Source organism: Neolamprologus brichardi, chromosome 8 (assembly GCF_056152115.1).
Source record: "Neolamprologus brichardi isolate AB-2024 chromosome 8, ASM5615211v1, whole genome shotgun sequence".
Taxonomy (NCBI): Eukaryota; Metazoa; Chordata; class Actinopteri; order Cichliformes; family Cichlidae; genus Neolamprologus; species Neolamprologus brichardi.
Window position 1 is genome coordinate 1,881,577 of NC_142111.1, and position 12,228 is coordinate 1,893,804.

The 12,228-nt window shown below is 40.6% G+C and overlaps 1 protein-coding gene across 5 annotated transcripts in view; it reads left to right on the plus strand.

Moving 5' to 3' along the window:
* The window catches only part of shisa6b (shisa family member 6b), a 91,125-nt gene that overhangs the window by 17,422 nt on the left and 61,475 nt on the right, over positions 1 to 12,228 (plus strand). The gene's annotated exons all lie outside the window — the stretch shown is intronic.

The window sequence follows — 12,228 nt, forward strand, 5'->3', positions numbered from 1 at the left end:
ATGATCAACTACGAGACACTGGACAGAGGTAAAATATTTCCAGATTCAATTTCCCTATCCAGTCCCCATGAATACATTTTGCAATCAAATACAAGCAAGCATAAACATAGCTCCAGTGATGGGCGCCATGGGGTGGAGAAGGTGACTTTGTGCATGCATTCTCAACCCACATGCACCTATTAGTAGGGCGGGGGTAGAGTTTTCCCATGGGTAACACACTGATTAGTATGCAGCCACATTGACTAAGCACTCGTGGTTTATTCCCATCCATTTTAGCTCCAACAAATCAGACTCAGTGCCTGTGTGTGTTGGTGGCTGTGTGTGTGTTGGTGCAACCTTGCAGGGGTTGCAAGATGACATCCTTTACCTGACCCTGCTTTCAAACGTTTAATTGAATGCTTGTACCGTTTCATGGTAAATGACTGCCTTTGTAACAAATCGACTCGATTGAAATATAATTTGCTTCCTCTGTGGTGTACTTTGATGTATTTCCACGCTTCCTCTTTGCTATCAAAACCTGCTGATTTCCTGCTCATCACCCTAATTACGGCAGCTGATGACCTGCGGTTGCTTTAATAAATACCAGTTCAGATTTATGCGTTGCTCGGTCGACACGTATTTGTGTGTGCGTGATTGTTTGTGTGTATGTGTAACTGCATATGTGTGGCTTTTCTACCAGCAGGAACGGATTCTCTTTCAACAAACATCATGACTTTGTTTCCAAGTGCACAAGACTGCAGGAGCCTGCAAGTTTTTCTCCCACTCTTACTTCTAATGAGGAACCATCGCATTTATGTTTACATGAAATTAGCCGTTTTCCTCTTTGCTCTCTGCTTCATTTGTTTTCATCCCCAGAGGGGGTTTGTTTCACAATGGCATTCATGTGCAGCTAGAAATAATAAAAAATAATAAAAAAAAACCCTTCTGATATGCTCTGTAGCCCCTCCACCCCCCACCCGGCGCTTCTCTACCAGAGATGAGTAATGAAGTTTTGTGAATCCTGATTCTTTTAAGCAGATTTTCCTCCCTGTACAAATATCACAATAGCAGCACTCCCGCATCCCTGCACTTGTCATAACAGCAGCAAGGGGGATGGTTTAGCATTCAGCATCTGTGCAGTTAAAGCCGTGTTTTCTTGCAAACTGTAGCCTTTGATTCCTCCACAGCACAAACAAATAAAATGTGACAGACTGAGAATTTGGAATCTTAGAACGACGTTCTGATGCTTAAATTTCTCACAAACAAATATGTGAAGCTTTTTGCAGAGCCACGGTTCTTTTTAACAGTATTCTTCTTTCCAACATCTCTGTTTGGCCACGCTCGTGCCCAGAGGCAGGTATTACTGTGGAGTGAATCCTGAAATCATTGAAATGGTGGTGTGAAGTTTGGTTCAGATGTTGTTACTGCTCTGTATTATCTTTAGGACAGCAGAGGCAAACAAACAGTTTAATTAGGGATCCCACACTCTTTCATGGTGTTTTAACAAGTCCTCTACAAATCCACAAAAGCAGAATGGATTCAGCTGCTTCTTAGTTTTCTCCTTGACGGGCAAAAGAAACGAAATTTCTTCTACCTACTTTACATCAAAGTCGGAGTTTCTGTTAACATTTCCAGCCCAGTGATTTACAATTGTCAGAAAATCACTTTCTCCCTCTCTTTAAGCAGCTTTGGATTTATCCAAAATCTGTGGATGGATTCTAAAATGTCCAAACAGTAAACATGTGGGCTGATGTGAGCCACGTTAAGGTTAACATCAAGTAAACAGCTGAAGTTAAATCATATCGACCTTCATTAGGTTTTTTTTGGAAGAGGTTTGCACAGCTTGGTTTGCTCTAGGCCAAGAGTAACAACGCTGGAAAAATGAGAGAATGCAAATACATATTCACAGGTCAGTCAGTGGAAAAAGTCTGTTTGCCACATGAATTTGAAACAGATGTTGTCTTCTTCTGTTATATATGGTTTTTTTGCCAGGTTGACAACGAAGTTTAGAAGTCATGATGTAGTCCTCTGGCTCGGATTAGCATAGCATCTGTTATAGCACTTAATTACACAGGCAGAAGGTTTGGTTTGGTTGGTAATTAGATGGGAAGTCGTGTGTGTTTGTGTGTATAGGTGTGTGTGCTGTTGTAATGCAGTCCTTGGGGAGGACAGGTGAAGTCAGGACTGGGTTTCTGGGCGTCAGAGCAGCTGGATGTTTCACATCTGTGTAGCATGATACAAAACAACTATGTGTCAAATGAGATCAGCTCTGAGCATGAAAAAGGGGGAGCTTACGTTTATACTCAGAGAGTATAAATCAGCCTCGATTGAGATTCTACTTCAGATAGGAATCACCCACATTTCTGAAAGTGCTTTTAGCAAGCTTTACATAGAGATCAGGAACTTGAGTGGTCATATTTGACAACCTGGATCAGGAGGTGGTCATGTTTGTGCTTGGGTTTGGGTTGGCAACAGAAGACCTCTGGTTAAGGTTAGAAAAGAAATGGACTAAGTGGTAAAAGTGGCGATTACATGCAAACTATTTGTCACAAAAAGGTTCAATTAACTGCAGTAAATTTGTGAAAATCTCAATACACATACACAGAAATCACTCACAACTTGTGAACAATTACTGCAGGATAGTCATTTAACTTTAAAATGGCAGAAAGTCATAAACTTTGGCTTTATATCAACATATGGCTAGAATACAACCAGTTAGCAACCACTTGACTTGAGCCACCTTTGTTAAAGAGTTGTATATCAAATGAGTTGAGCTCATTGGGACAGAAGGCCTTGGGGAGGGCAGGTGAGGTCAGGGCTGGGTTATCATCAATGTACGATTATGGATCGTGGCAGTTTGGAAACAGGTTCCCTACCACCAAGCAATGTGAACACTCACCGTGAAAGTGGTTGAAAGTCAACGGTTGAGAATGTTCATGCACAACCTCTAGTTGTGGTGACAAACTGCAACTAAGAACACATTTTAAGATGTGTTTTTATCTAGATTTGATTTTACAACCTCGTGTCTCTATTGTTTTACATATTATTACGTTTAATTTTGTTAAAACACCAGAAAATGTAAAATACTAGCAAAATCCACATGAGTGTCTGGAGAAGGCTTGACTTAGAGCACCTCTTCACAATTTTTCTAACCTAATTCTTAAAAGTAAATGTAAATTAAAACGTTGGTTCATTCCTTTCTGTTAATAATAATCTGCTATCAATCTCTGGCTCTCTTCCACAGCGCGTCTCTGTCCTGCCTTCCTGCTCTCACCCCAAACCAGTCATGACAGATGGCCACCCATGCTTCCTGTTAAAAGGGAGTTCTTCCTTCCCACTGTCGCCAAAGCACTTGCTCATAGGTGTTATATAGTTAGCTTAACCTTACAATATAAAGCACCTTAAGTCAACTGCCATTGTGATTTGACACCATATAATTAAAAATGAATTGAATTGAACTGAATAAATCAAATGTTCCTGTATGGTGCCATTAAACCCCTGTAGAAGCAGACACTGTTTTAAAAGACCTTTAATCACACCTACAACAGTGAACATAAACAGATATGACGCTTCTGTTTTGGGGAAGGTTTTTAGTTCTCCACACACATCTGTTGTTTTCTTTATCCCAGTGGAGTCACCAAGTCAGTTTTCTGCATCGTTTTACATTTAAACAATACTGAGCCACCCCCTCATTTCTTTAGAAATCATTGTTTGGGGTTGCATATTATCCAGTGGTGCTGGGAACCTTGTCAAAATAGCTGGGACTGGTATTTTTTACATGATCCTTTAGGACAAGAAGCAATGAAACGCCACGAAAACACATCACTATACATAAAACTGTATTACTGGAAAACTGTAAAATAAAAATGCACCCCATTTGGCTGTCCTGTGAGGAAAACATATCTATGAAAAAAGTTGTTCATGATCTTAGAAATACAGACCTACAGCTTTTTTTTTTTACAGCATATTGAAATAATGTTCTTTGATAAGCCAGGTCCGATCAGCCAGAACTCTGTTATCGTGGTTCTGAATTGGTAAATGTCGTTCAATGTCCTCCATCGAGAGTGTCACCAGACACACGATGCAACTGACCATTGAGTATCCGGCAGCAAATGTCTCTGAAGGACAATCGGCCCAAGCCCAAGCTTCTCATTGAGAAGAGAAGGGTGTCAATCTCATTACCGGACCACCCGATTAAATCCATAATTCTTTAGCTTTTATTGACTTTCAAGTTCATTACACTTGTACAAATACTATTTTCATTTAAATCCTCAACTCAACTTCGACAAACTCAGGCGTCTATCGAAGGTTAAACCTTTTCTTTCAAGGCGTGACTTGGAGACTGTTATCCGTGCTTTTATAACCTCACGCTTGGACTATTGCAACTCCCTTTCAATAGGGGTTGGACTGGGCACTCTGACACGCCTGCAACTAGTACAGAATACTGCGGCACGTTTTTTATCTGGTAGAAGGAAATTTGAGCACATTACTCCAGTTCTGGCCTCCCTGCACTGGCTTCCAATTGAATTTAGGATTCTTTTATTGGTTTTTAAATCCTTAAATGGTCTGGCACCTGCATATTTGTCTAATTTGCTGAAGAACTATGTCCCCACTCGTTCGCTCCGGTCAGCTGAGCAGCTGTTGCTCTCAGTCCCCAAATCACAGCTAAAACTTAGAGGAGACTTGGCTCCAAAGCTTTGGAATAATCTTCCTCTTCACATTAGGCAATCGACATCAGTGCTGGTTTTTAAATCCAGATTGAAAACACATTTTTATTTGCTGGCTTTTGACTCAGTGGTTAACTGACTTGTATTTACTTATATTTTATTGTTTTTGCTATGTTTATTATTTTATCGTATTTATTATTCTTATTGTAACTCTTATATTTCTATTGTTCAGCACTTTGGTCAGCCTTGTGTGTTTTTAAAGTACTATATAAATAAACTATGATGATGATGATGATAAATCCATCCATTCTCTTCTGCTTATCCTCTTCGGGGTCATGGGGTAGCTGGAGCCTATTCCAGCTTTCTTAGGGCAACATTCAGGCTACACCCTGGACCGGTCCCCAGTATGTTGCAGGGCTAACACACAGAGACAGACAACACTCACATTCATACCTTTGGACAATTTAGAGTTACCAATTATCCTAACCCACTAAATGCATGTCTTTGGACTGTGGGAGGAAGCAGAGTACAAAGAGAACCCACACAAACACAGGGCAGAACATGCAAACTCCACACAGAAATTGAACTCCAAATCTTTTTGCTATAAGGCAACAGTGCTAACCACCACGCCACTGTGCTGCCCTAATGTTGAATTACTGCACATAATTCCAATACATGCTTCCAGTATGTATTAACTCCCCCAATACATACGTTACACATTTTGGACTTTTTCTTCTGACACACAAAAAAGTTATTTTTCGTGTAAAAATAAAATAAATAGGACGGACCATATCTCGACATTTGTAGTTACCAGGACTGAACTGAACAGAACTAAAATTAAAAGTCAATGAAAAGAATAACTAGAAAAAAAACCTGGACCTGTAAATACATCAATAAATGGTTTTAGTGTCTGGCAATGCAGTCAAATTTGTCAACACACACACACACATATATATATATATATATGTATATATCCATCCATCCATCCATTCGCTTCCGCTTCTCCTTTTCAGGGTCGCGGGGGGCGCTGGAGCCTATCCCAGCTGTCATAGGGCGAGAGGCGGGGTACACCCTGGACAGGTCGCCAGTCTGTCGCAGGGCCAACACACAGGGACAGACAACCATTCGCACTCACATTCACTCGCACATTCACACCTAGTGACAATTTGGATTATCCAATTAACCTATCCCCACAAGCTGCATGTCTTTGGACGGTGGGAGGAAGCCGGAGTACCCGGAGGGAACCCACACAAACACGGGGAGAACATGCAAACTCCACACAGAAAGACCCCGGCCTGATGTTGGAATTGAACTCAGGACCTTCTTGCTGTGCGGCAACAGTGCTAACCACCGTGCCACCGTGCTGCCCCTAATATATATATATATATATATATATATATATATTAGCACAGTTCGGTTCGATATTTTTTCAATACAAAAAAATGTTCATGCCGTTTTAATTTGTAATTTATTAAAATTATAAATATATATTTTAACTCAAAAGTACAGTTTTTAAATTTAATGTTGCTGAAACAACAAAGTAATAAAATAATAAATCTATCTGATCGAGAAATCACTCATCTTTGGAAAAGAGAGTTTATTACAGAGAAATGGCTCTTTCCAAAATAAAAGCTATACTATACGCTTCTTCTGGGCTATATTCTCAGCAGCATATTAAACATATCAGGTCCCCATAAGGAGAATCATGTGCTAACAGCTGTCTAAATGACTCGGCTAAAGTTTGTAGCATGCGTGCTTGTTGTTTTTGTCTGCTTCCACTTGTCTTTGCACTAGGATGATGTCGGAGTAAATGTGCAGTCATATTCGTTGTGTTCCCACTAGTGCTGTCAGCGTTAATCTCGTTGAAATGACATTAACGCCATAACGCAAATCTCCGTTAACGAGCTACCGCGGATCGCCCCGTGCTGGGGCTGGACGGCGTCAACATGTTAACGAGCTAACTGCGCTAACCACTAGTTCCCACCCATGTAATTGAGCATTGCGTGGCACATCCAACATACTGTTTTACTTTTGTCCATGACGCGCTTACCTTCAGGGTCATACTTCACATGAAAACCAAAAAAGTTCCAAAGGCCAGATCTGAATGAGGATGGGGGAGGTTCAATTTGCCATGTTGCAACGAGCTTAGCTTCTGTCTTGCTAGCTTGTGCTGCGCTCAGTGAATCTGCGCTCGACAGTGAATTTTATTTTTCAGCCAAATTATCTATCTATCTAATTTGGCTGAAAAATGAATTTCAAAGAATTTAATTAATTGAATATATAAAAAATATTTGGTAGCAATTACAGACCTAGACCTTTTAATGTTGGAGCTTGGCTGGATAAATTTATCAGCAGGTGTGCCATGGATAATGCATATTTTGATTCAATTCACATATGTTACAGCATCTTTATACTGTAGTCTACTTCTCTCCATCTTAGAGCCCATTCACATCTCCACTGATAGAAAAAAAGAGCTGCATTATTTTGTCCCAGCAGTCAAACCACCAGCAGATGCAAGCTTTTTGTGTAAAAATATTTCATTTCTTGCAATTTCACAACTCCATTCAAAGCCTTGTGGTGGTGTATGGAGCCAGGTCTACTGTGAGGGTGGGTGGCCATCTGTTCCCTGCATGAATTCCCTTTGCTCAATGCCTCAAGTTGATGCAAAGCAAATACAAAATACTGGCTACCAAAGCGGCTTTGATTTATGGTATGGCAGAAATTAATATTTTATTCATTCTTTTATTTTATGTGGGAAAGACTAAATGACAAAAACATTAGGGTTATGTGTCTTTCTTGCAAAATTATCATTTAGTAAAGAATTTTTTTTTTTTTTTTTACTAAAACCAATTGTTGTTACTTGATTGTCAATTTTTTATCCCTTCATTTAGCATGCACAGCTGCTTACCCTGCTTCTGTCCCCTCAGCCATCTGTGCAGATCGATGCACTGCCTGACACATTCTTTTCTTGTCCTCTTGTCCAAAATTAAGGAGGCAGGGAGGTTGAGGCTTCTGTCAAACTGAGCCAAACGAGTAAAGATTCTCAAAGATCTGTTGTGTGTGTGTGTGCTGCTGTCAGATAGAACCACACTGTTACCTCTGCCTTGGGTGTAAAAACTGCAGAACTCAGTTTGAAGCGTCAGAGTCACCAGTAATTGTATAAAAGTTCTCTGGAAGCATAATCTTAGAAGAAGGATAAGACCAAGGCGGTGCTTCTTCTCGTTTGCTGGCAGCGCTACACCACATCATCACTCGTAGCTTTCACAGACTGACTTCAGTGCCATTGCAAGCTTATATTAATTGCTTTTGTCACGAGAGAACTGCAGTGTACTTTTCTATTCACTCACTGTCACTGAATCAAATTCAGCACTGTAAATCACTGTCACATTGTTAGCACATATTTCCTCTGTGCGCGAGTGTGGTTAAAGAGAAAAGCTCAAAATCCACGCCACTGATGTAGTTAGATTACACTTCTAACACCTTGATTGATTAGAATTTTCTGCCTCAGACAGGAGACTGGATTGACAGCTAGCATGCAAATTTAATGGTGTATTAAAAATGCAGCTTGCCAGCTGTTGTTGCAGGCAACAACTCGAATGTGTCCATTTTAATTATTTTTCCATATGTCACTCTTGTTGATATGAAATACGGCCAAGTCACGGCATCCGGAGAAGTGATTACTTCAGACAAAGCCTCCATCCTTGACTTAGCGTGTCATACTTCATTACCTTGCTAAGCCCAACTTTTAATTCTGCCCTGTGGAGGGAGGCAAATTGGTTTTCATGGCAGGCAATTAGTGTTTTTACTGTATGAATACAATATGTTTTGAATGCTGCATGTGATGATGCAGCAGCAGAATTAGATGGGGAAGTTAACTTTTTATTGACAACGCAATTTCAATATATTAACAAGTCCAGGCATCACTAATTGGCATTCAACTCGAGTTGTATTAAACAACGGCATCGTGCTGAGAGACTGCAGGGACTATCAAGGGAAAGGACTAACAGAGCAAACACCAGTCATTTGTTTCTCCTGTTATGTACTAACAGCTGTTTGCCTCTAATGTGTTCTTTTTTTTTGTTTACCTTTTTGTGAAGAACTTGATGGCAGGGTTTGACAAGCCCCTCTCTGCATTTCAGCACTCCCCTCTGATTGTGACACAGTCATCTCTTGTTCCTCTGAATGAATCAGATGCAACAAAAACAAAACAAGCCTACAGGCATCATCATTTCCAGTCTGTGTAATCACCACTCCAGGCTGATAAGACCGAAGATGAAAACATCCACCCGTGAAAGCGTTTGCTGTTGTTTAAAGTATGCAAGGGAAAACAAATCCAGAGATGAACTGATTCACATGGTGGCCACGGATCGTCAGGCTAGACATGGAGGATGAGATGCAACACTTGAAGTGTTCTTAGTTACTCAGTTCAGTCTTCAGCCCCCCTTCAGACGAGTTCCGCAAAGTCCCTAATCCTTTTTATTTAATTATTTAATTGTGATGTGTTTGATTATTTTCATGACAAGACAGTACAGCAGACAGGAAGTGGCCTAGGGCAGAGTATGGGTTGCCTGTTCAACCACAGCCAGAGGAACCCCTAATCCTGGATGAGGTCACTAAATAAGCACTTTTGCCCTCTTTAGACTAATCTACATCAATGTGAGTGGATCTAGGAGGTTGCCAAACTCACACTGGTCTGTAAGGTTATATAATGCAGAATTTCTTCTTAACAGTAATATAATGACCTTATATAAAAAAGAGATTACATAACAAAGGTGGCTAATGGGATTCAAACAATGTAACAGAATGAGCGAGCAATCGAAATGCTAACCACCCTGCAGCTTCTACTGACTTCTAATTAGCCTTGTGAAACATCTGGACTGTAAGGTGAACTTACACGGTGAAAGGCGTTTCCTGCTGGTCGCATGTCGTAGCCAGAGTACAGACGGGAACCAGACGCAGGTTATACCTCTTTATTATTACTCTCCTGGAAAAAAAAAACACTTTTTGAAAGTTGGAAATGTTTTTCACAATGGAAGCAGAGTAAACACTGTCGGCTCCATTTCTGCAATTTTGTTAAAAACAAACGCACAAAGAGAATTGAAAGCTGAGCTACTACTGGGAAGCTGGAGTGGAGCGTGGGAGAAGCAAGACAGGACAGCTACAGCAGACAGTGGAGAACTTGAAACGTGATGATAAACAGCTTTCTGTGGCAGTAGTATCTTTACACAATGAAGATCAGGGGCTACACAGCAAGTCAAAGATGACTTTCTGGCTGATAAGGTGTAATGTGCATTGATTGCCTAAATGTGGCTGCTTGAGTTGGGTTTTATGGTTACATCTGACACTCAACAACATGGATTATAAATTGAGAACTCCCCAATTTCATGCATGTAACCAGCACCTTAATGGCCTGCTCCGTCACGTGAATTTTTTTCACTGTTTAATAGCTTATACTGGAAGTTTTAACATGCTGTATAATGAGCAATTAGCTTCCACAAAGACTCCCACAGGCCATTTGTGTATCAGCAGTATTGGAGTATTTTCTCTTTCTTTCTTGCCTTTTACCTTTTTCTTTCATTTATTCATGTATACTGTAATTTATTATTTATCTTAGTAAGAAGTCATTCGTATAACCAGTGTTGGGGAGTAACGGAATACATGTACCGCCGTTATGTATTTAAAATACAAAATATGAGTAACTGTATTCCGTTACAGTTACCGTTTAAAAAGGTGGTATTTAGAATACAGTTACTTTGTTGAAATAAATGGATTACACGGCGGTACTTCCCTGTTTCATATTGTGGCGGGTCAGGCCTGTTTGGGTTTTGTTTGACAGCTATTGACCTTGTGCACGAGAAAATGCTAACTTCCTGGTTTGAGACCGGATGTGGGGTTGTACATTTCCGGTAGCTTTACTTTGCGGTCAATCGCTACTGCGAAAATATCCTCCAAAATCATGTCCAAAACTCGAAAACGGAAAGATCGCGTTAAGTTACAAAGAGGAGAAGGTGGGAACACTCACCACTGCTGTGTCATAAAAAAATCTAATGATCAATTTTGACGTTTAAAGAGTTTAGATCGATCAGTTGTTTACATCACTTAACACAAGCAGAACTGCAGCAGAAGACACATCGTCCACATTCAGAAGCACATCTCTGTATAGTGACTGGTCTTATGATCTAAACAGGCAAATGTTCAGCATTCACACTACAGGTTTGAACCAGATGTTTCCCCGTTATGTAGAGATCAGCTAGTCAAGTACACACCTACACAGCATGTTAACAAACCATGAAAAAAGGCACACAAAAAATGAACGATTGCTGGTAACGGTTTCTATACATTAGTATTTACGAAGGGTATGTTGTGACTTACCTTCAAAATTACAGTGGTCCCTCACTATAACACGGTTCACCTTTCACCTCGCTGTTTCGCAGATTTTTTTAGTGCAAGTTTGCATGATTCTTATTTTTACATCACATTGTGTCCTGCGTCCTGATCGCTGCAGACGATCTCCTCCGTGACGTCTCTCCTGTACAGTACAGAATCGCTGCATCGATCGCTGGCAGTGTGACTCTGAAGTGCAGTACTGTATGTCCACGAAACATTTTGCACCGTCAAAAAATAAAATTGGCTACTTGATTTCACCTATCGCTGGTTATTTTTAGAACATAACACCCGCGATAAACGAGGGACAGCTGAGAAATATAACATTTGAATCCCTTTTCTATTTTGCTCTGAGGCGCGGGGAAAAAAATATCGACAAGTCGATGAACATCATTTACAGATATGTTGGGTAAATGCCCGAGACATCTATAGAAATGTAAATCGCCGCTTGATTCATTCATTTGCTTAACTTGTTTTGGACCGTAAACCAGGCGCGAATAGGACACCGGAAACAAAGCTCCCCACAGGAGTTTCTGCACTGGAAGTAGCAAATGCTAACGTGCACATAGTCAATTGTTCTGTTGTTCCAGGTGGCAGCATTACGGTTGCCATGGTTACAGGGTGACGCTCTCTCTCTGTGTTTCCTGGGTGAGAGAGGCCTTTTTGTTGTTGTTGTGCTAAGCTAACAGGCATAATGCTACAGGTATAGCTCTAAAGAATGTAGCATCATGGGCAGTGTAGTCCGTGCTGCAGGGAGAATGGACTGCCATACCCGTTATGTGTCTGTGAGCGAGGGAGGGAGAAAAAGGAAAAGTACGAGCTGTCATCGAGCAAAAACGGCTGTACGACTCGACTGTACACCGTGTTCGTGTTTTCCTCCAAAAACAATACGTTCCGTTGCAGCAGCCTTTCAACGCCTCTCTCTGTCTCTCACCAACACAACAAAGTAAAGCTATTTTTCGGCTACCCACCGTATTAGCCAGAGGTCCCTTTACTACGGTTCGGAGCTGCGGACCTTCAGTAACAGTAATAAATCACAGCAATAGTACATTCATGTAGTTGTAAACAGCATGATAATATATTCAGTAATCCAAAGTATTCAGAATACGTTACTCTCATTGAGTAACGTAACGGAATACATTACAGAATACATTTTAGGGCATGTATTCTGTAATCTGTAATGGAATACATTTTAAAA